The 25,259-nt window shown below is 39.7% G+C and overlaps 1 long non-coding RNA gene across 29 annotated transcripts; it reads left to right on the forward strand.

The window, feature by feature from the left end:
* Positions 1-642: 642 nt before the first annotated feature.
* LOC144290621 (uncharacterized) lies at positions 643-24,782 on the forward strand. 29 transcript variants are annotated; one of them, XR_013358191.1, is made up of 7 exons: positions 1,227-1,497; positions 5,482-5,785; positions 6,024-6,848; positions 7,402-9,223; positions 11,727-11,773; positions 11,884-11,947; positions 14,355-14,794. It is a non-coding gene; the product is annotated as an uncharacterized LOC144290621 (long non-coding RNA). The 29 variants fall into 29 exon arrangements; XR_013358209.1 differs by lacking the exons at positions 11,727-11,773; positions 11,884-11,947; positions 14,355-14,794 and adding exons at positions 643-952; positions 2,340-2,453 and having other exon boundaries at positions 1,445-1,497; positions 5,482-5,578; positions 7,402-8,996; XR_013358210.1 differs by lacking the exons at positions 11,727-11,773; positions 11,884-11,947; positions 14,355-14,794 and adding exons at positions 643-952; positions 2,340-2,449 and having other exon boundaries at positions 1,445-1,497; positions 5,482-5,578; positions 7,402-8,996.
* The last annotated feature ends 477 nt before the right edge of the window (positions 24,783-25,259 follow it).

The raw sequence follows: 25,259 nt of genomic DNA on the forward strand, positions 1-25,259 counted from the left end.
GGGGGCACCTGGGTGGCTCTTTGGGCTGAGCATGTGCCCTTCCGCTCAGGTTGTGACCCCATGGTCCTGGGATGGAGACCAGCGTCAGCCTCCCTCTTCCAAGAGGTGCCTGCCTCTCCCCTTGCCTCCCTCTCGCTCTGTGTCTCGTGAATGAGTAAACAATATCTTTTTTTTTTTTAAGATTTTATTTATTTATTCATGAGAGGGAGAGAGAGAGGCAGAGACACAGGCAGAGGGAGAAGCAGGCTCCATTCAGGGAGCCCGACGTGGGACTCGATCCCGGGTCTCCAGGATCACGCCCTGGGCTGAAGGCAGCGCTAAACCGCTGAGCCACTCGGGCTGCCCTATATCTTTAAAAAAGAAAAAGAATCGTGAGAGGGGATGTATCGGTTATCTACTGCTGCATAACAAAGCACCCCTAAGGTTAGTACATCCTTGAAGCCAGCTGCGAGAACTCAAGAGAACAGTATTTTTTGAGCGGAAGCTGCCCGGCAGGTGCGGGGTGGAGGGGACCGGGCTCCCCCCACAAGACTCCGGAGCATTCCGGTCCCGCCCCCACCCCGTACGGGAGGCGGTGGGCAGGGGAGGAAGGGGTGGAGAGGGAAAGGGTGGAAGGGGAGAATGGAGCGGAGGAGGGGTGGGGGGGATGGAAGCGGGGGCGACCTAGGGCCTCCGCACGGAGGCCAGAGGACGCAGCCGCCGCCCCTCCCGCGGGCCCTGCCGGGGCCTTCTACTTTCCAAGCCCCGAGACCGGAAGCGGGGTGCGCGTCCCGGGGCGGCCGCCATCTTCCCTGTAACCGCACCACGGTTTTTGTCGTTATTTGCTTCCAGCACAGAAGACCGGCTGCAGGTGCAAGGACCCGCCGGGAGCTGGGAGGAGGGCCCCCCTAGAGGGCGGGGCGTCGGCGAAAGTGAGGAGGCGGGGCTCTGGGCAGGCGGGGCTTCAGTGAGGGTGAGCAAACAGGGGCCGGGAGGGCGGGGTCCCTGGAGGCGGGGCTCCCGGAAGGCGGGGTCTCAGTGAGGAGGATAAATGGCGTCCCGGGCGGGAGCCGGGGGGCGGGGTCCCTGGAGGCGGGGCTCCCGGAAGGCGGGGTCTCAGTGAGGGGGTAAATGGTGCCCCGGGCGAGAGCAGGGGGCCGGGGAGGCGGGGCCTTAGTGAGGGCGGGCCAGCGGCGTGCCAGGGGGCGTGGTCACGCGGGGCGGTCCCTCGGGGAGGGGGCGGGGCCTCGCGGGCTGGGCGGTCACCTGTCGGCGGCTGGTCCTCTTTGGCGTCCTGCGGTTTTCCTGAGCTGCGGAGGCCGTTGGCTTCGGCAGGGGAACAGGTCTTGGTGAAATTCACATCAAGGACGTCCCCTTCTGCCTTCCTAATGCCAGAGAAGTTTACTCGCGGCTTGCTTTTGTGAGAATTGAGCTGAGAATCTCTTAAAACTTTTTTTTTTTCCAGTTAATTACGTTTGATAAATTCGTTTGGGGAAAAGGCTTCCTCAGGAATATAACGTGAGTGCCGATAAGTGAGTGTAATCAAGGAAATAAAATGAGGGGCGCCTGGTGGCTCAGGGGCTGAGGGTCGGCCTATCAACATTAACCACTGAGCCACCCAGGGATCCCCTCATATTTACCTTTTAAGAATTTTTCTTGGGGTGGCTCAGTGGTTGAGCGTCTGCCTTTGGCTCCGGTCGTGATCCCGGGGTCCTGAGATCGAATCCCACGTCCGGCTCCCGGTGCATGGAGACTGCTTCTCCCTCTGCCTATGTCTCTGCCTCTCTCTCTCTCTCTCTATCATAAATAAATAAAAAATTAAAAAAATAAAAAAAACAAAAACAAAATCTCAATGTAGGGTAATGTATGTGGGTGCCTTTCCTAAGGCCACAGATGTTTGATTTAAAAACTAACCGGGGCCCCCGGGTGGCTCAGCTGGTTGAGCATCCAACTCTTAGTTTCAGCTCAGGGTTGTGAGAAGGAGCCCTGTGTTGGGCTCTGTGCTCAGTGGGGAGTCTGCTTGAGATTTTCTTTCTTCAGCTCTTTCAAATAAATAGATGAATCTTTGAAAATAAAATAAAAATCTCTTCCTTGGTTGAAAAGAAAGCTGGAGAATAGATGAAATATGAATCTGTAGTCAGTAATGAGTGGGTCTAGAGTAGGATGTTGGCAGGGCTCCAGATGAAAGGTGTTTGGTGTGTGTGGGGGAGGTGAGGTGGTAAAAGTCACTTGGATCAGTGAGATTAGCTGTGTGCAGAGGTGATGCTTTCAGCTATGTGTGGTATTTTTGTACTTTTTCTTTTTAAAAAATCATATTTTTTAAAGATAAAATTTTTTGTTTAATATTTTATTTATTTTAGAGAGAAAGAGGAGAAAGAACAGAGGGAGAGGGAGAAGCAGACTCCTGCTGAGCAAGGAGCCTGATGTGGGGCTGGATTTCAGGACCCTGGGATCATGAATCAAGGCAAAGGCAGGTGCTTAACCACACATGTGCCCTGACTTTAATTTTTCTTGATTACACAAGTGATGCATGGATATGTTGTTTTTGTTGTTTACATTGAAATAATTCAGAAAACTATGGAGTAAAAATGTTTCCCTTCAGATTCTCCTGGACAAGTGCACATAAAACGTGCTTTTCTCTAGAGGCCTCCGGTGTTAACTGATGGCAATGTGGCCTTGCTGTCGGTTTTTTTTTTTTTTTGGTTGTTGTTGTTGTTTTGTTTGTTTTTTTTTTTTTTTGTTTTTTTATGGTGATAAAATGTACATACCATAAAAATTTTCTTTATCCTTTTTTGAGGGTACTATTCATTGGCATTAAGTACATTCACATTATTGTGCAACGATTACCACCACGCATCTCCAAAACTTTATCATCCCCAAATGAAACTGTTCCCATTAAAAATAACTCGCTAGGGGCACCTGGATAGCTTGGTTGGATAAGTGATCAACTCTTGGCTTTGGTTCAGGTTGTGATTTCAGGGTGGTGAGATCAAGCCCTGGTGGGCTCCCCAGTGGGGAATCTGCTTGAAGAGTCTCTCCCTCTGTCCCTCCCCCTACTTGAGTGTGCATGTGCATTCTCTCTCTCTCAAGTAAATCTAAAAAAAAAAAAAAATAACTCCCTGGGGCGCCTGGGTGGCTCAGGTGGTTAAGCATCTGCCTTTGGCTCAGGTCATGATCTCTGGGTCCTGGGATCAAGCCCCACATCAGGCTCCCTGCTCATCAGGGAGTCTGCTTCTCCCTCTGCCTCTTCCCTGCCTGCTCATGTTCTCTCTCTCTCTCTCAAATGAATACATTTATTTTAATTTTTATTTTAAAAAATCTTAAAAAAAAAACTCCTCGTAACCCTCACTCCCAGCCATTGGTACTCTCTTTTCTTTTTTAAAATTAATTATTTAATATTTTTATTGGAGTTCAATTTGCCAACATATAGCATAACACCCAGTGCTCATCCCATCAAGTGCCCCCCTCAGTGCCCGTCACCCCCACCCCCAGCCCACCTCCCTTTCCACCACCCCTTGTTTGTTTCTCATTGGTACTCTCTATTAACCTTTCTTTCTCAATGAATTGGACTATTGTAGGTAGCTCATATATGTGGAATCTTGCAATGTTGTTCCTTTGTGTCCAGAGAGAGTATTTCACATAGCATAATGTTGTAAAATACATGCATGTTATAGCATGTATCAGAATTTCCTTCCTTTTTAAGGTTAAATAGTATATTTACATTATATATATTATAGTAACATACTTATATATATTTATATCATGTTATATTGTATATTTTATGTGATATATTTTGTATATTTTATGTGATATATTTATGTGATATTTATTTGCTTATTTTATATATTTTTTATATTTGCATTTTGTATATCTATAATTATATATTTTATAAGATGTAAATATATATTTATATTTAATATAAGTGTAAATATGACTATATGTACTTATATTTATTCTATCATTTTATAATATATAATAATAACTGTAATGTTATTTAGCCTTCAGTATGTACATTTTGTTTCTCCATTTATCTGTTAATGGACATTTGGGTTGTCCACCTTTTGACTATTGTGAATCGTGCTGTTGTGAACGTTAGTTTACAAATTTCATTTTTTTAAAGGTTTTATTTATTTATTCACGAGAGACACAGAGGCAGAGACATAGGCAGAGGGAGGAGAAGCAGGCTTCCATGCAGGAGCCCATCATGGGACTCGATCCCAGAGTTCCGGAGGCAAAGTCAGACGCTCAACCACTGAACCACCCAGGCATCCCTAGTTTACAAATTTCTGTTCAAGTTTCTGCTTTCAGTTCTTTTGGGTATATACTCAGAAATGGAATTGCTGAATCATATGGTAATTCTATGTTAAGCTTTTTGAGGAACCACCCAACTGTTCTCTACAGTGGCTGCCTGTTTCATATTACCATCAGCAATGAGCAAGCGTTCTAAGTTCTCCAAATCCTTACCAGCACTTATTTTTATTTTCTGATCATAGTCATCCTTGTGGATATGAAGTGGTATCTCATGGTTTTGATTTACATTTCCCTAATGATGAGTGATATTGAACTTCTTGTCATGTGCTTATTGGCCATCTGTATGTCTCCTTTGGGGAAATATCTATTCAAGTCCTTTACCTAACAGTCATTTTTAATGCTTCCACATACCTCTCTGCATATATTTTATAAATTATACAAATCTATTTATGCTTTACCTTCAGTGCATCACATGAGCCATGATTCCACAGGAAAACAAAGCAAATGCCTGCATGCACACAGGTTTCCTAAAAGGCCAGGGAGTCCTGTCTCTCACTGTCAAGAAAGAAGCCTGTGGGCCTTGTTGCTCATGAGGAAGGCTGGCAAACTCCTGTGCCTGTCCAGGGTCCTCAAGTTCAGAGAGGTTTAGCAAGTCAATTGCCCAAGTTTATGAAAAGAATACAAAGTATATTATTCCCCCAAAATCTCAAACTCAGGCACTTTTCTCTGAACATTTTTCCACTTTGTAAATAAAGTTTTTTTGGAACATGGCCCCACTTATTTGTCGGTTTTTCTACTGTCCCTAAACTTTGCTTGCCTGATAGTGCCCTCTATCAGGCTTTTAGCAGCCATCTATTTCATTTTGGGCAAAATCATTTCTTAGCATATCCATCCCTTGTTCCTGTCACTGTCTAATTTTTTTTAAGACTTTATTTATTCATGAGAGACACACAGAGGCAGAGACATAGGTAGAGGGAGAAGCTTGATCTCCGGACCCTGGGATCAGGACTTGAGCTAAAGGCAGACACAACCGAGCCATCCAGGTGTACCTGTCAAATTCTTCACATTGCTGAAATCTTTAAAGACTATCCAACTGCTGGGGCATTCTTTCCAGTCACATTGACTTATGTTTAGGGTCAGTCTATGAAAAAAAAAAGCTGTAAGGGCCTGGTTCTTTGTCACTGTTTTTATTTACCTTTATTTTTTCATGAACTTAAATTTGTTTGTCCTCCTCTCCCCCATTAATTTCAGACCCAGAGTTTCAACTTAAAACCAAAGAGACCACTGCAGAGCAGAAAAAAACAAAAAACAAAACAAAACAAAAAACCAAACTACTGTCAGGACAATGGTAAGACTCATGAGGATACATAGCTGGTTCTCTGCAGTAGAAGTCTAGGATTGCTGTGTCACAGAAGAAGAGCACAACCACCAGGAGAGACACTTGGAACGGTGACCTTCACCCAAAATAAGTTGTTTCTTAAGAGAGGGTCTTTGAGTATCATGAATTTGGGAAACATCCTAAACCAATTTCAGTATTTATGGAGAGTTGCTACAAGTAAGCATATCCATTAATATGACTTGATGAATGTTGATATATAATTCAGTTTTTTAAAGTAATTATCAGGACAAACCTACATAAGGTTATGAATGTCATAACTATGATGGGACCTTGTTGCAAAGCATTCCCCTTAACATTTGAAAGAACTCAAACAGGGCAGAAGCAGTACATATGCTTTGAAAATGGTAGCAACTTCTAATGTAAGAATTTGTTGTTGGGTTGTTTTTTTTTTCAGCACAGACTTTCTATGGGGGCAGAGGAATCCCCATGAGTGCAGTGAAAGTGAGAAAGCCTTTAGATGCCACTTATCCCTTAACTAACAGGCACCAACTCAACCCAGAGAGAAACCCCATGAGTACCGTGAGTGTGGAAAAGCCATGAGAAGGAATTCTAACCTTGTTTCGTCCAAGAGAAATTACAAAGGCGAGAAATGAAATGAATGTAAAGTATGTGGGAGAGTGTTTAGTTATCCTTCAATCCTTGGGACCCATCCATGTGTGATCTCAGGCTGGCAAGAAACCCTATGAATGTTTTCAGTGTGGGAAAACTTTTGGTTGTCACTTGTCCTTTATGGCACATGTGCAAACTCAACACAGGAGAGAAACTGTATGAGTTTAACCAATGTGGGAAATTCTTCAGATCCAGCTTAAGCCTTGCTATATTCCAGAGGATACAGAATTGGGAGAAGCTGTATAAATGCAGTGACTGTGGAAAGACTTTGTCAGGAACAGGAACCTGACCATGCATGAGAATGCATACCAGGTAGGGACTATCTGTGTGATGATTGTGGCAAAGCCTTTAGTAGGAAATTCCATCTGATGGTGCACGTGAGAACCCATTATGGGGAGGAAGTTTTACTATTGCAGCAACTGTGGAAAAACCTTCAATAGGAGCTCTAACCTGACTGCCCACACGAGGGTACATACAGGGGAGATTTACCAGTGCAGCTATTGTAGGAAACTTCAGTAGGTCACCCACCCCACAGGGAGTGGAGTTCTCTCAACAGTGGAGAGAAGCTCTAGGATTGGAAGCACATGGGAAAGTCTCATCGATCTTGCATGTGAGCAACTCTGTGAATATCATTGGTATGAGAAAGCCCTCCATTGGGACTTCAGTTTCTGTACAGGGAAGTTCAGAGTGGGAGAGAAACCTTATGAGTGTAATAAACGTGGAATTGCTTTCATTAGGGTCTTATCCCCAAAATGGAAATCTAACTCATTAGTTTTCAGATTGTGTTTGTGAATAAAAGCATCTAAGGCGGGCAGCCCCGGTGGCACAGCAGTTTAGCGCCGCCTGCAGCCCAGGGCATGATCCTGGAGACCCTGGATCGAGTCCCACGTCAGGCTCTCTGCATGGAGCCTGCTTCTCCCTCTGCCTGTGTCTCTGCCTCTCTCTCTCTCCCTTCTCTCTCTCTCTCTCTGCATCTCTATGAATAAATAAAATCTTTAAAAAAAAAAGCATCTAAGGCCATAGATATCCTCTAAATAGGTCTTTAGCTCCATGGGTTTCAATCTAAGGTATTTTCATTTTAGTTTAATTCTAAATACAGTTTCTATTATATTTTAACTCACAATGTCACTTTTCTGAGCTTATCAAAATATTACTTCATTTAGATTTCAGGGATCCCTGGGTGGCGCAGCGGTTTGGCACCTGCCTTTGACCCAGGGCGCGATCCTGGAGACCTGGGATCGAATCCCACATCGGGCTCCTGATGCATGGAGCCTGCTTCTCCCTCTGCCTGTGTCTCTGCTCTCTCTCTCTTTCTCTGTGTGACTATCATAAAATAAATAAAAAATTAAAAAAAAAAGATTTCACCTGAACTTTCTCCTTCCCCTTGATTTTATAATATCATAGGGCTTTCTTTGTTTGGTAGGACACCCATGGTTCCTCAGGTGTGTGGTCTCTCTTGTTGCAGTGAGCCAATAATTCTGACTTTGTTTGTCCCTGGTGGTCTTTGGCTGATTGTGTTGGGACAATAACATGCAGTGATAAATATGTTCTATTCTCTTATCTTTCAAAATGTTTCTAAAAAATCCTTCTGAAATGTCTTTTAAAATATTTTCATATCTGTTATTGATATTTTATTTGTGGTGTCAGGAGGGGTCCAATTTAACATGCTGTATGCATGTTTTTATGTTTCTGGGCCTTCCATACTGTTATAATCAATTTGTTAATCCTGTATCAATATAGCACCATCTTTAATAACTATACAATTTTTTAACATCTGAGAGATAGGAGATAGATCCCTACAACTTGTTTTTCAAGAGTAGATTCTCTCGTCTGTTTCATTTCTTCATATGTATTTTACAATAAGCTTGCAGAATTCCACAAAAAATCATATTGGTATCATGTCTAGCATCTCATTAAATCAGTACTGGTAGAATCGTTAAATCTTTCAGACCTTAAACTCAGGATCTTCATTTATTTAGTCATTCTCTAATGTCTCTCAAAGTTTTATACATTTTATAAATATACATATATTTAAATTTTTATTATTTTCTTAAACATGTGAAGTGTGGACATTGGCTTCTCAATATCCAATAAAACCTGTTTATATTGACAAACATGGATCTTGAAGGAAAGGAAGGACCAGAAAAAAGCAGCCTCCAACATTCAGAGAATATGCATTGCTGATGGGATTGTAAAATGATGTGGGTCACCTTGAAAAAGTTTGACAATTTCTTAAAGTTGCCATTTGACTTCCCAAGAGAAATAAAAAGATATGTCCATGCAAAGACTTGCCCATACATGTTCATAATAGCCAAACGAGGAAACTCTGAAAGTCCATAAACTGGAGAATAAGTAAACAAAATACTTAAGTTAGTTATCCATACAATGCAATATTTGGCAATACAAAGAAATGAAGTTCTGACACATGCTACAACATGGGTGAACTTTGAAAACATTTATGCTCAGTGAAAGAAACCAGTCACAAAGGACCGCATATTGTATGATTTTCATTTATATGAAATATCCAGAATAGGCAAAGCCATAGAGACAGATAGTAGGTTTGTGTTTGCCTAGGCTAGGGGTGGGAACCTAAATAAACAGGCATGAAGGATCTTGTTGGGTTGATAGTAATGTTCTAAAACTGGTTTGTCCTGATAGTTGTGCAACTAAGTTCACTAAAGTCATTTGAATTGTACATTTAAAATGGTTGAGTTTTATGGTATGTAAACTGTATCTCACTAAAGCTGCTATAAAAGGAGATTCCATTGTGCATTTGTTTTGATAAATCTAGCTACAGTCTCCATTGTGGTAGGATATATTCATAATACTTAGCTTTGAAGTCATCCTTGCAATTTTGGGGTTCTTTGTAGGGACAACAGCATTGTCTTTTCTCAAATGATGTGTGGGTTCAACTGATGAATCCTTTTCGGAATAGATGCATGACTGAAGAGCATGAGCCTCTTTAACTCATTTACTGGGATTCAGGTGAGATATTTATTTAGCTTGGCGAGGTCACGTTTTTCTGAGTTTTCCTCCTTTTACTCAGTAGTTTCAATATCACACTTCCTTATTTGGTTCTTTTCCTTGTGTTCCTTAGAAGTCTTTTTGGACTTTTTGTGAGATCTTGAATGGTTTTCTTTCATAGGCTGTGGGTACTTCAAGCTAAATCAGGATGTAAGGTTTCTGGAGAAGGCCTAGAGGTATATGTATCTTACTGGTCCTCATAATTCTCTTTGTATGTTGAGTTTGGCTTGTAGCAAACTTGCTATACTCTCATTCTAATAACTGATATGTAGATCTTTTGAGGCTTTCTGTAGATAATCATATCTACCGATACAGGCAGATTGCCTCTGCCCCTCTTTAATTAGGATACCTTTCTTATGCTTTTGTTGCCTGACGGTCTCTGGCTGAGGCTTGAACCATATTGACTAGAAACAGTCCTAGGCACTCTTCTTCCTGATTTAAAGGGCATCTTTTTTTTCGTATTTCATCTTTAAGTGTGGTGTTCTCTGTAACATTTTTGTAGATGACTTTACTGGGAATTAGGAAATTTCTTTTTCCTAGGATGTTGGCATGCTTTCTCATGAACAGATGTTGAATTTTATCAAATGTTTGTTCGGCATCTCCTGAATAATAATATTTGTTCACTGATGTATTTCAAAACCCCTAGAACAATGGTAGGACACATGGTAGGCACTCAATAAGTATTTGTTGAATGAATGAATGAATGAATGAATGAATACATGTAACATCTCTAACATGTTTTTGTGGTAAATTAATTGATTTTTCACTGTGAAATTAACTTTGCATTCCTGGATAACTTGGCCATCACATATCCGTTGCATATGACTGTTCTTGGTTTGCTAGTATATTAGGATTTTTACATCTTTGAGTGAGATTGGCTTGCAGTTTTTCTTTCTCATGTTGTACTTTTTTGTTGTTTCAAGGATATGGTAGCTTCATAATTCTGGTTGGGAAAATTTTCCCAAAGTCCATTCCTTCACATAGATGCACCAGTTGTCAACATTTTTTGACAGAGCTTTTTTCGCTTCTGTATAATTTTATGTATGAGCCACTATAGACATGAGACTTCTTTAACAATTATCCTGAGAACAAGGACGTTGTCAGGAACTCAAATGTCTGAGATTCTCCCCTACTTATAGGCTAGCAAGTTAGCCTGCCACAGTTTCATGGATGTTGGCCAAAGACACCAGACTTCTGGGTAAGAGACCGAGGACTTTATTACGGCACAGCAGAAAGTACAAGCTTCATGTTCCTGTCAATTCTTCTTGATTCCCAAGTCCCACAAGGGTGACATGAAGCAGGTTTGTGTCACAGCTTGGAGCCCCAACCTTTTCTAAGGAGCTGCAAATAAACCTGCTTGTTGTTTGCCCCAGAGGGAGACATTATCACACTAACAAAAAACCTGCCCTCTGTTCTAAGAATGTTATATAAACTTCCTCCAAGAACAGAGTAAGATGTGCACACATGAGCTAACCATGTTGCCTTCCCACACACATTTTCCTCTATAATCAAAATATCATTAATATGCTCATGAAATTTAACCTTAGCAAAATAATGTTACTAGCACCAAACTATAATCAAATTTCTCCCACCCCATAAACATCCTGTATTGAGGATTTGGAACATAATTTAGTTACAAAAATGATTTTAAGAATTCTTAGGTGTTAAGTAAGCTCTGGGATAATATACACTTAATAGAGCCATCTGGCAAAAGTCACTTGATTTGACTTAAAAGAATCAGGGCAGGAACTGTATACCTGTGCAGAAAAATTGTACTTTTTTTTCCCCCCACAGAGGAAGGTGTGAAAGCCTTCACAAGCACTCATTCTTGTATGAAACACATGAGGACACATAGGAGGAAAGTCTTGTTAGTATAATGAATATGGAAGGTCTTCAAGTGTGATCTTCACTTGCTGTTCATAAGAGAACTGGTTCTGAGGGAGAGAGGCCATGTCCATGTTGTGAACATGGGATTGCCTTTGTGCTGCATTCTTGAGGTGGACCTCTAATTCATTTTGTTTTTTTCATAATTTAAATACTCAAGAACACTCATATCCCTCTAAATGCCCTCTCATCTTTTGAACAAGTTGTGATAGGTAATATTTTTTATTTATTATGGCTTGGTTGTAAATATTCTCATTTCCATTTTTTACGACTTCTTGGACTCATGAGTTGTTCAGGAATATGTTTTCAAGATTCAGTGCCAGGAGTTCTTAGTTGTCTTGTTTTTCATATCTAATTGCTTTGTGGTCAGAGTCCGTGATCTTTAGGATATGGATTCTTTGGCATTTGTAGGGACTTTCTCTCTGGCCCAGTGTAGCAGATACTGCTGGCTCTGTCTATATCCCTTCTCCTCATTCTTCTTACTCTCAGAACTTGGGTTTTGCTCAAGTTGTTAGTGTTTACCATAAAAACAACAAACCAACCAAACAAAAGCAAAAACCTAACCAACTTTCTCTCTTAGTCTTTCCTGAAGGAATGGTCATGTCCCAGAACCCTGGCCCATGGCAGGTAGGCAGAGTCACTGGTGCAGCTTCTGGGAAAGCTCTTGAAAAAGGGACAGTCCCATGCTTGTTATTTTCACTTTTTGTTCATGGTCCTTCCTCCTCCTTTCCGCCTAGAAACTGGATACAGAGCCTGGAGTTGGAAGGAGGTTACTTTGTAACCAGTGGGCAAAAGCTGCAGGTAAGGATGGTGCATCCAGAACATAAGGCTCCTTGCTCCCCAGGGGGTTTCTTTGCTGTCCTTTTGTATGAATATTCCACCAGCCCTGAACTGCTTATTTCTAGACTCATGTTACATTAAGAAAAAAAAGATAACTTTAAAAAAAATCCTCAAGGATTTTTATTTCAATTACAATCCTAAAGGATTATAATTTCATAGTGGGGGAGCTACTAGGAATTTTTTTATTACTCTTAATTTTTATTAATCCCAGATCAGTACAGTTACTTCTAGTGTGGCAGCTATGAGAACCTGCCTCTTGGGTGAATATCTGGGGGCGTAGTTGGCTGATGGCATTGGTTGCTACCCATTCTAGGACCTACCTCTGGTGCTGTGCTAAGATTACTCCTAGCAGTGACTAAGCATGGCAGGAGTAATAGTGCAAGCCCATTCCTGTGGGTAGTAGGGCTCTTCTAGTGATGCCTGTGGCCTGAAAACCCCCGCACTGGCCTGGCCCAAACCTGACTGTGCTGAGGTTTGAGACTCCCTACCCAGTCCTCCTTGACCATTTTCCCTTTTTCCTGGCTGAATTTGACAATAAATACCAAAATATGAATATAAGTCCTTGATGACCTTGTCAAAGTTGATTCTGTGACATATTGCCCACAAAAACCTGATTAAAATGGGTTCAGGACAAACTAGGAGAAAAATTGGAGATAGTAAAGAGAAAGATTTTTAATTCCTTAATCTTATTAATTTATTATTAGTAGTAAAGCCATGCCAGTTTTATTTTGTTGTTAGTATCTGTTATGTATTTCTCCATTCTTCTCATTCAAACCTGTGTACTTAAGCTTTAGATATGGCTCTTGTAAATAGGATGTATGTAGCTGGATGAAAAAATCCAATCTGAAAATATCTTTTATTTGTAAACCAATCTAATCTTTTATTATGATACCTAATATTTTGGATTAATTTATACCATTTTAAAGTCGTGATTTCTATTCTGTATTTTTCTTTGAAAATTGGAAATAGAGAAGATTTGACTAAAATATATACATAAAGAGCAATAAACTTGTACCCATCAACCAAGCCAAGAGATAGAAGATTGCTCTACCTTAGAAGTCTCATGTGTGAGATCTTCATGATATTCTCAATATGAAATAACTATTGCAATTCTTAAATTTATTAAATTTCTTGCATGACAACATACTGCCAAGGATAGGAGAAGCATAACATGAGGGTTTCTTTGTAGAGATGGAACCATTTTATATCCTGATTGTGAGAATGGTTTCCTGAACCTATCTATATGTGTGATAAAATATCATAGAACTTTATCACTCATATATTACCTACAGAATTGTATTATCTACCCCCCATAAAGAAAAGAGTGCAAATAATGACAGGTAAGATCCAGAGGAGGTCTGTAGATGAATTAATAGTATTGTAGCAATGCCAGTATCCTGGTTTTGAGAATGTACTGTGGTTATGTTTAGATATTATCATTAGGGGAAGCTAGTTAAAGAGTACATAGGGACTTTGTACTTTTTGTAACTTCTTGTGATTCTAAAACTATTTCAAAATAAAGTTATTAAAAAATCAAGGAGGGAAAAAACACTATGTAAGTGAATAGCATGTTTATACATTCTCACGTGACATACTTTTGACTTGTATTTGTGTGTCTCATGTAGTTGTAGTTAATTTATTTAATTGCTGCATAGGGACTTTTGTATGAATATTCCACAGCTTATTTATCCAGTCTATAGCGGATAGACCTTCTTGGGTTGTTTGCAGCTTTTATCCATTATGAAAAATGCTGCCATAAACATTCTTGTACAACTTCCATTGCTCATATATATGAATTACTCTAAAAATGAACCCGCTGGCTATAGAATCTACATGCTAAAATTTGTTTTGTGTTTTATGTTTTTTGTATTTTATATTTTTGAGTAGTTAGGAAATTGTATCTCATTGTTTTGTGTTTTGCTGATTACTAATGAGAATGGGCATCTTTTTATAATATTGGCTATGTTTGAATTTCCCCCTGGGAATTACCTATATATGTTTTTGCTCATTTTTCTTTCTATCCTTGTCATTTCCCCATGATATTTAGGAGTGTGATTTTTATTTATTTATTTATTTATTATTTATTTATTTATTTTTTTAGGAGTGTGATGTTTTATACCAATTTTTACTTTTGCTTGTAAATGTTCCTCCCTCTTTATGGTGTCTTGATGGCAGAGGTCCTGAATTTTACTCAAATTTATTAGTCTTTTCCTAGGTGTGAGTTTTTGTGTCTTGTTTAAGAAATCCTTCCCAAACAAATGATTATAAATGTGTTTGGCTTCAATGTCTTCATTTTTTTGAAGTTCAGTTTCACATTTAAATTTTTTTTTTCACATTTAAATTCTTGATTTATTTTTGTTTGTGACAGAACATGACAAATTTATTGATGTGGTTTTAAATTCCTCAATGCAACTAATCTTTAAGAAATGACCACTTGATTTTGGTGCAGTATCAGAGAAAATTATCCGCAATTATCTGAAGAGGCTGTAAAAATACTCTTTTCCATCTATGTGTTTTTGTGAAGCAGAATTTCTTCATATACTTCAATTAAAATAAGTCACAACAGATTGATTGTAGAAGCAGATATGAAAGTCCAACTGTTTATCTGTTAAGCAAAAATTAAAGTTATGCAAAAATGTCAAATAATGCCACTCCTTAAATTTTCTGGTTTGGAAAATATACTTATTTTTTCAAAATAAAAATGTTATTATGTTTATGTTTTTATGTTTATGTTATTATGTTTATGTAATCATTATTTTTAACAGATGAGTAAATAATAAATTTTTTAAAAATTCTGTTTTACCATTACTGCTGATGTTTAACACTGTTTAAAAAGATATGAGCATGGGACGCCTGAGTGACTCAGCGGTTGAGCGCCTCCTGCCTTTGGCCCAAGGCGTGATCCTGGAGTCCCAGGATTGAGTCCCACATTGGGCTCCCTGCATGGAGCCTGATTCTCTCTCTGCCTGTGTCTCTGCCTCTCTCTCTCTCGCTCTCTCTTTGTCTCTCATGAATAAATAAAATCTCTTAAAAAAAAGTCATGAGCAAAACTTTAAGATATTTTACAGAAATGAGAGAAACTTATTTCAGAAGAATAAAGAGATCAAGACAAGATTTTGTATGTCTAAGACTTAACTGAAACAATATTAAAGTTTGTAAAATTTCATTAGCAAAGTAGAATATATAAAAATATAAAATGGTTGTCTTTGGCTCAGGTCGTGATCCCAGGATCCTGGGATGGAGTCCTGCATTGGGCTCCCCACAGGGAGCCTGCTTCTTCCTCTGCCTGTGTCTCTGCCTCTGTGTGTCTCTCATGAATAAATCTTTAAAAAAATACAAAATGGTTTTTCTATTACCTGGTATAATCAGTTGGATATGTTAAAAATAACAAAGGATGGGGATCCCTGGGTGGCGCAGCGGTTTGGCGCCTGCCTTTGGCTCAGGGCGCGATCCTGGAGACCGGGGATCGAATCCCACGTCGGGCTCCCGGTGCATGGAGCCTGCTTCTCTCTCTGCCTGTGTCTCTGCCTCTCTCTCTCTCTCTCTGTGACTATCGTAAATAAATAAATAAATAAAATTAAAAAAAAATAACAAAGGAAAAGATTTCACATGTTGAGATATAAAATTAGACCTGAAATTAGATGAATGAAAAAACAATTTCTCAGGAATAGTCAGGGAAAACTCTATTAAAATAATACTGAGACATTATTTTCCTCCCATCAGGATGGCAGATATTTTTATTTAAAAAAATATTTTTAGGGCAGCCCTGGTGGCGCAGTGGTTTAGCGCCGCCTGCAGCCCAGGGTGTGATCCTGGAGACTGGGGATCAAATCCCACATCAGGCTCCTTGCATGAAGCCTGCTTCTCCCTCTGCCTGTGTCTCTGCATCTCTCTCTCTCTCTGTGTGTCTCTCATGGATAAATAAAATCTTCTAAAAATTTTTAAGTCAGCTCTACATTGAACATGAGATTTGAACTCACAACCTGAGCCAGCCAGGTGCCCCAGGATGGCAAATATTTTAAAAATTGAATGATAGGCACATATGTGGGAAAACTGATACTTTATTACACAAATAGGAGTGGGTATAAATGGTAATAACCACTTTGGAGATAATTAGATGTATTTTAAAAGTAAAACTCAGCAAACCTTGTGAGCTAGCACTTCCCCTCTTTATATCTATCTAGAAACACATATACCACAAGGACACCTAATCTGTCATCTATCATACATCAGTCATCTATAAACATATCTTTTGATCATCTATCCATCTATCATATTAATCAAGGTAACTCTAGCTGCTGAAGCAGATAAGCCCTGAAGTCTAGTAGTATTAAAGGTGGTGATATGTGGATGAATTATAACTATTTTTTTGTGTTCTTTATATTTTGTCTTGTTTTTTTTTTAAGATTTTATTTATGAGAGACATAGAGAGGCAGAGACATAGAGGGAGAAGCAGACTCCCCACAAGGAGCCCGATGTGGGACTTGATCCCAGATCCCAGGATCATGCCCTGAGCCGAAGGCAGACACTCAACCGCTGAGCCACCCAAGCATCCCATATTCTTTATATTTTGAACATGGAATTGACAGGATTTTGTGGTAGGTTACAAGTGGGCTATGAGAAAAAGAAAAGAATGAAAGATAACTCCAAGGGTTTCTTTTTTTTTTTTTTAATTTTTATTTATTTATGATAGTCACATACAGAGAGAGAGAGAGAGAGAGAGGCAGAGACACAGGCAGAGGGAGAAGCAGGCTCCATGCACCGGGAACCCGATGCGGGATTCGATCCCGGGTCTCCAGGATCGCGCCCTGGGCCAAAGGCTGGCGCCAAACTGCTACGCCACCCAGGGATCCCAACTCCAAGGGTTTCAACTTGAGCGACTACAATAATGGAATTGTCATTTATTGAAATGGGGTTAAGCAGGAACAAGTGTTGGGGGAAATAATTTAGTTTTGGGTGTCTCAAAATTAAAATGACCATCACACACAGTAGACCATTTTGCTACTTAATATCTCTACCTTTGCCAAGGTTTGAATAGCATTCCAAGTTAGTCATGATTTTTAAAAAACCCTTTGTATTTTGAAATAATTTTAGACACAACAGTGTTGGTTTGCATCCTCCTTGGGAGCTTCCTAGGTGTCATCTGAAACCAGCTCCTGTACTCTAAAGGTAGGGATAGACAAAAAAGAGGCAAACTATTTCAGATTGGTAGATAGCAGTTTTAAAGATTTTACTTTTTTTTTTTTTTAAGATTTTATTTATTCATTAATTCGAGACACAAGCAGAGGGAGAAGCAGGCTCCATGCTGGGAGCCTGACACGGGACTCATCCCAGGTCTCCAGGATCAGGCCCTGGGCTGAAGGCGGCGCTAAACCGCTGAGCCACCCGGGCTACCCAGATTTTACTTTTTTTAAAGATGTTTTATTTCAAAGAGAGAGCACCAACTGGGGGTGGGGCAGTTGGGAAGAGGGAGGGACAAGCAGACTCCCCAGTGAGCAGGGAACCCAATGTGGGGCTTGATCTCCGGACCCAGAGATCATGACCTGAGCTGAAGGCATTTAACCATCTGAGCCAACAGGTGCCCAAGATTTTACTTTTTAAAAGTAATCTCTACACCCAGTGTGAGGCTTGAATTCACAACCCCTGAGATCAAAGAGTTAGGTGGCAGTTTTAAGGACCAAGGGAATTAAGAGGTTTGTTTTAGGCAGCCTCAAGACAAGTAGTTTTCAGTACCCACATGCTAAATCTTAAAAGTTTGTATAGAGGCCTTAACGTGTTCAGATGTGTATACCACCTAGGTAGTTTCAACACCACATTTCTATCTCAAGTCTATATCCTTGGGGCAGCTTCTGGAAATGGGGAAAGCAAGTGGAACATGCATTCCAAGGACAGGGGAGAAGGTGAGGAGCCACCAGCTGCCCAGGCCCAGCTCTTGGGTCAACTAGTGGTCACATCTTGATGACCTCACCTAACAGAAATTGCAAAATCAGTACACTCAGCTTCCCTTAGTGACATCTTACATAACCATGGTACAATGATAAAAACCAAGAAGTTGACATTGGCATAATATTACTATATTATACTATACTATATTATATATTATTATATATATATATAATACTATAGACCTTATTCACCAGTAGAATAACTTTTATTTGACAATTCTGTTAAATGATTCATTTAATTGAGGGTGTGTTACTGAAACCCACATTTGGCTGCTTGTTGCTGGAAAAGCCAATACTCAAGAGATGAGGGTTTTTTTTTTGTTTTGTTTTGTTTTTTAGATTTTATTTATTCATGAGAGAGAGAGGGAAGGAGAGAGAGAGAGAGGCAGAGACATAGGCAGAGGGAGAAGCAGGCTCCATGCAGGGAGCCCAATGTGGGACTTATCCGGGAACTCCAGGATCACGCCCTGGGCTGAAGGCAGGCGCTAAACCGCTGAGCCACCCAGGGATCCCAAGAGATGAGTTTTTATAGAAGAATATGAGCTTTATTCAAGAGGCTGGCCACCTGGGGAGGAGGTGAACTCTTGTCTAAAGGCCAACTCCAAGGTTTCTGCCTGGCCCAAGGGTTTTTAATGGAGTTTAGGAGAGTTAATCAGTAAAGGGAGTACAGTGGTTTCATAACATTTCTGAATTACGTGCAGACTCAATGGTGCCAGCTACAGAGGTTATCTCAGTGCTTGTACAAGGGGGTCTGGTTCTTTAGTGCTCAGGGATTGTGCAAGGGGGTCTGGTTTCTTGGTTCCCAGGGGTTGTGCAGGAGGGTCTGGTAACATGGAGAAATACTCTGTTCCTAAGAAAGAATGCATGATCTATAGGTATACAATGAAGGATTAATTAATCAATTATGTGGACTAAGGGTGCTTATTAAAGCTTAACAACTACTAAATTGGCCAGAGGGCCCCAGGCAGCTTCAGGTACAGGGCCAAAGTAATTTCCATTCAATACAAAACAAGGCAGGATTGCTCATATATTCCATGTTTATTCAATACTGCTTTCTAGATTCTGGTTTCTAGAAATAACCAGTATAAATAGTGGGGAAAAAAGAGATAAGATTATCTTTATCTTTAGTAATGGTTTTATGTATAGAAACACAAAATATTCTGTTTTAAAACTCAGTACTAACTTAATTTTCTCAGGTACACTCATCACAAGACAACACCCTCTCACACACACCCAACGCTCTCCCCACATAAGCTTCATGTAGAAATAAAAGTGGGAAAAACTTCCATTCTCAATAAGGAGAAGAGAGTTCAAAAAGTTAGAAATAAATATAACAAGAAATGGACAAAATACACATAAAGAAATCTTATAAGATGCAATGGAACAAGATAGAAATAATTACTGGATGAGAAGATTTATGTAAAGAAAGAAAAAACAGTCCTCTCAAGATTAACTTATAAATGTAAAATGATAACTAAATGATATCGAAATTTACATGAGGAATAAATGCCAGAGATCAGCCAAGAATTTAATGAAACAAACAAAAATGAAGAGAGACTTGTCTTCCCAATAGCAAAGAAAGGTGACTGTGGAACCAGACTAAGATTGAATCAAGGTGTATGTAAGCTTTCCGTTCATAAGTTTGTTTTTATATTGTAACATGAGAAGGAGAGTAGCACCATTTTATAGAATAGTTCTAGGGTAAATAATTTAATAGATGAAACATTAGTCATCCCTATTAACTGCTATAAACAGATATTAAAAATTACAAAACTATTGCAATCAAGACAATATATTAACTATCCATCTGGAGGTTACACTACATACCAAGACATATACTGTTATAAGGATTTCAAACTATAAGAAAATTAGGAAAATATTTTTATAGCCTAGAGTCTAGACCACCCCCTCCTTTAAAAAAAGATTTTATTTATTTATTCAAGAGAGACACATACAGAGAGCAGAGACATAGGCAGAGGGAGAAGCAGGAAGCCTGATGTGGGACCATGACCTGAGCCAAAGACAGATGCTCAACTAGAGCCACTCAGGTGTCTGGTAGTCTTCTACTTAACCACAATGTTATTATTCCATCTAGAAAAATAAAAAATAGTTCAATGATCCCATTTACTACACAGTCCAATATACTGAGTCCAATATATAGTCTCACAGAGCTGGTTATTTAAGGTTCAATCAAGGTTTACACACATTTGTTGTTTTTGTCTCCATATACTCTTTCCATCTAGAACAGTACTCCTGACTTTATTTTGAAGAATCTGTGTCAATTTCTTGTGGGATGTGGGATGTTTCACATTATGGATGTTTCCTTGTTTTCTCATAGTTTCTTTTAGCTTGTTTTTCAATTACCTGCATTTCCTGTAAATTAGAAGTCAGGTCTAGAGTGGTGGTTCTCAGTGGAAGTGGTTTTGTTCCTGTAGGACATTTAGCAATATCTGGAGATGTTTTTGGTTGTCATAACTGGGTGTGCTTCTGGCTTTTAGTAGAGGTCAGGGATATGGCTAAACATTCTCCAAAACACAGGAAGCTCCCTCCCACCCAAAGACTTGGCTGGCTCCATGTGTCAACAGCACTGAAGCTGAGAAACCATGGCCTAGAGCAGCCCCGTTTGTGACCAGGAAATGTTCTATATCTGCACTGTTCAATATAGTAGTCTCGAGCCACATGTGACTCTTCAGCACTTCAAATATGGCTAGTGTGACTAAGAAACTGAGTTTCCAATTTTGATTAAATAGTCACATGTGGCTCGTGGTTAGTTTATTGGACAGTATAGGTTTACAGGTTTAATTAGATTTAAAGATTTTATTTATTCATGAGAGACAGGAGACCTAGGCAGAGGGAGAAGCAGGATTCCAGTAGGGAGCCTGATATGGGACTCAATCCTGAGACTCCAGGATCACGCCCTGAGCCAAAGGCAGACGCTCAACTGCGGAGCCACCCAAGCATCCCATTTAATTAGATTTAAAGTAAATATCTTTTCAAGATAGCATAAAAGGGGGGCACCTGGGTGGTTCAGTGGTTGAGCATTTGCCTTTGGCTCAAGATCATGATCTCAGGGTCCTGGGATTGAATCTTGCATCAGGCTCCCTGTGGGAAGCCTGCTTCTCCCTCTGCCTATGTCTGCCTCTCTCTGTGTGTCTTTTATGAGTGAATAAATAAAAATCTTAAACAAACAAACAAACAAAAAAGCAAAAAAGGAACAAAGGAACTACAAAACAGTCAGAAAACTATTAATAACATGGCATTACTAAGTCCTTACCAATTCATACTTTAACTGTAAATGATTAAGTTTTTTTTTAAATTTTTATTTATTATTTATGATAGTCACACAGAGAGAGAGAGAGAGAGGCAGAGACACAGGCAGAGGGAGAAGCAGGCTCCATGCACCGGGAGCCCGACGTGGGATTCGATCCCGGTCTCCAGGATCGCGCCCTGGGCCAAAGGCAGGCGCCAAACCGCTGCACCACCCAGGGATCCCTGATTAAGTTCTTCAATTGAAAGGCAAAGAGTGGCTAAATGGATTTTTAAAAAGGCGCAACTGAATGCTGCCTACACAAAACTTACCTCAACTTTAAGGGCACACATAGGGTCAAAGTTAAAGAATGAACAAAGATATTCCATGCAAATGGAAACCAAAATTTTGTAGAGGTAGCTCTACTTGTATCGGAAAAAACATACTTTAAGTCAGCAACTGGGGGCAACTAGGTGGCTCAGTGGTTGATAATCTGCCTTTGATTCAGGTCATGATCCAGGGGTCCTAGAATTGAGTCCCCATCAGGCTCCCCACAGGGAGCCTGCTTCTCCTTCTGCCTGTGTCTCTAACTCTCTGTGTGTCTCTCATGAATAAATAAATAAAATCTTTTTTTTTAAAGATTTATTTATTTATTCATGAGAGACACAGAGAGAGAAAGAGAGAGAGAGAGAGGCAGAGACACAGGAGGAGGGAGAAGCAGGCTCCATGCCAGGAGCTCGACGCAGGACTCGATCCCGGGACCCCAGGACTGCACCCTGGGCCAAAGGCAGGCACTAAACTGCTGAGCCACCGAGGAATCCCCAATAAATAAAATCTTTTTTTTTTTTAAATAAAATCTTAAAAAAAGTTCAGCAACTGTAACAAGAGACAAAAAATGTCATTATATAAAGACAAAGGGTCAATTCATCAAGAGAACTTAACAATTGTAACTAGCTATACACCTAACATTAGAGCACCTAAATATATTAAGCAAATACTAACAAATCTGAAAGGAGAAATAGGCAACAAAGTAATACCCTATTTTCTACAATGGATAGGTCATCCAGACATAAAGTCAATAAGCAAACATTGGACCTGAAATATACTTTAGACCAAATGGATCTACCAGACATATACAGAAAATTTCATCCAACAGCAACAGAATACACATTAAGCACATACAGGACATTCTCCAGGACAGATCATGTTAGGTCACAGAAAAAGTCTTAGCAAATTCAAGAGGACTTAAGTCATACCGAGTATATTTTCTGACCCCAATGGTACATAACTAGAAATTACCAGAAGGAAAGCTGGAAAATTCACAAATGTGTGGAAATTGGACAACACATTCCTGAATAACCAGTGAGTCAAGAAATAGTAAACAATAGGGAAACAAAGTAATCTTTTTATGTAATTAATATATGTTTATTGTAGAAAACAAAGACAAGCAAAAAGTGCTATTGCTGAGCCAAAGATATTCATAGTTTAGGATTTTTTTATTTGAATTGCCTCCAAAATGTAGCAATTTATATTGCAACTAGAAGTATAACCTAGTAATAACAAACCCTAGCATTACCATATATTAAAAATATCTTGAAACAAAAACAAGGGGGATCCCTGGGTGGCTCAGTGATTTAGTGCCTGCCTTTGGCCCAGGGCGCAATCCTGGAGTCCCGGGATCGAGTCCCATGTCGGGCTCTCTGCATGGAGCCTGCTTCTCCCTCCGCCTGTGTCTCTGCCTCTCTCTCTCTCTCTCTGCATCTCTATGAATAAATAAAATCTTAAAAAAAAAGAAACAAAAACAAAAACACAGCCTACCAAAACTTATGGGATGAAGCAAATGCAGATATGAGGGAATTTTATATCAATAAATGCCTACATTGAGAAAAAAAAGACCTCAAATCAATAATTAACTTTATACTTCAAGGTACTATGTAAAGAACAAACTAACCCCAAAGTTAGCAGAAGGAAGGAGATAACAAAAATCAGAGTAGACATAAACGAAATAAAGAAGAGGAAGTCAGTGGAAAAGATCAATGAAACTAAGTTGTTTTTTTAAAAAAGATAAAACTGACAAATCTAGCTAGACTTACCAAGAAAAAGAGAGAGGATTCAAATAAATAAAACTATAAATGAAAGAGGGGACATTACAAGTGACATCACAGAAATACAAAGGACTGGAAGAGATTAATATGAACAATTATATGCCAACAAATTGGACAACCTAGAAGAAACATTACAGCCTACCAAGACTGAATTGTGAAGAAATAGAAATTGTGAACAGACCAATAACAAATGAGCAGATTGAACCAAGAAGCAAACACCTCCCCAAAGAAAAGCACACGACCAAATGGTTTCACAGGTGAATTCTGCCAACAATTTAAAGAAGAATTAGGGGTGCCTGGCTGGCTCAATTGGTAGAGCATGCAACACTTGATCTCAGGGTTGTGAATTCAAGCCCCACAACCGGCCAACTTCACTTAAAAAAAAAAAAAAAAGAAAAGAAAAGAACACCAGTCTTTCTCAAACTTTCAAAAAATTGAAGAGGGAGCACTTTCAAGTTCTTTTTATGAGGCCAGCATTTTCCCCAATACCAAAGTCAAACAAACAGAACACGGTAGCAAAAGTCAAAGTTTTAATCACATTGCAGGCAATGGTGTCTTCCAGGCCTCCTCTGCCACCTAGTGAATCCAGTAAGTATGCCAACAGCAGTTTAGTGGCCTTTCTTTTGCATTTGGGGCCAAACAATCCTGCTCAGTGTCCCAGATGTTTTAATCATGCTACTTTGAAGGTATGGTGAAGCCAGATGCAGACTGAGTAACAGAAAGAGTTTTAAACTTGTGTTATATTCACAGTTCCCTAGGGGAAAACACAGTAATTCAGGGCCACTTAGTGTACGTTTTGGGGTTGGTCCTAAGGCAGAGGAAGGGAATGGAACTCTGGGTGGTTTCTATGGGAAGGAAGTGAAGGTACTTCAGCCCCTCTGCCTAACCATGTACAATATCATATCATCTGTAAAAAGTGATAGTTTTACTTCTTTTGCAATTCTTATGTTTTTTTTATTAGTTTCTCTTATCTAACTGTACTAATCAATGCTACCAGTACACACCCAAACACATGTATACACACACACAGCTATAGACCTAGGCAATCATCTATTTAAATTTATTTATTTATTTATTTATTTATTTATTTATTTATTTATTTATTTAGAGCATGAGCAGAGAGAGGCAATGGAGAGGGAAAGAGAATTCAAGCAGACTCCAGGTGGAGCATGGAGCCTAATGCAGGGGTTGATCCCACAATGCTGAGGTTCTGACCTGATCCAAAACCAAGAGCTGGACACAGCCAACTGAGCCACCCAGGGACCCTCCCATAGGCAATCATCTTAAGAAAATATTCATCAATTTCTATTTTTTGAGTGCTTTTATCAATAATGGATGTTGAATTTTGTCAAAGGTTTCATCATCTATGGAGATAATCATATGACTTGTTTTCTTAAATATATTGATATGGTATATTATTTAATAGATTTCCTAATTACAAACCTTGAATATATATATATATATTTTAGATTTTACTTATTTATTCATGAGAGACACAGAGAGAGAGAGAGAGAGGCAGAGACAGGGGCAGAGGGAGAAGCAGGCTCCATGCAGAGAGCCTGACGTGGGACTCATCCAGGGTCTCCAGGATCACGCCCTGAGCTGCAGGCGGCGCTATACCGCCGCGCCACAGAGGCTGCCCACAAACCTTGAATTTCTAGAGTAAATTTCACTTGCTCAAGATTATTATTTTCCTTTTTTTATTATTATTTTTTAATTTTTATTTATTTATGATAGAGAGAGAGAGAGAGAGAGAGGGGCAGAGACACAGGCAGAGGGAGAAGCAGGCTCCATGCACCGGGAGCCCGACGTGGGATTCGATCCCTGGTCTCCAGGATCGCGCCCTGGGCCAAAGGCAGGCGCTAAACCGCTGCGCCACCCAGGGATCCCAAGATTATTATTTTCCTAATGTGGTTTCATATTCTTTTAAAAATATTTATTTATTTATTTATTTATTTCTTTATTTATTTATTTGA

The sequence above is a fragment of the Canis aureus genome, chromosome 19, assembly GCF_053574225.1.
Source record: "Canis aureus isolate CA01 chromosome 19, VMU_Caureus_v.1.0, whole genome shotgun sequence".
In the NCBI taxonomy this organism is placed as follows: Eukaryota; Metazoa; Chordata; class Mammalia; order Carnivora; family Canidae; genus Canis; species Canis aureus.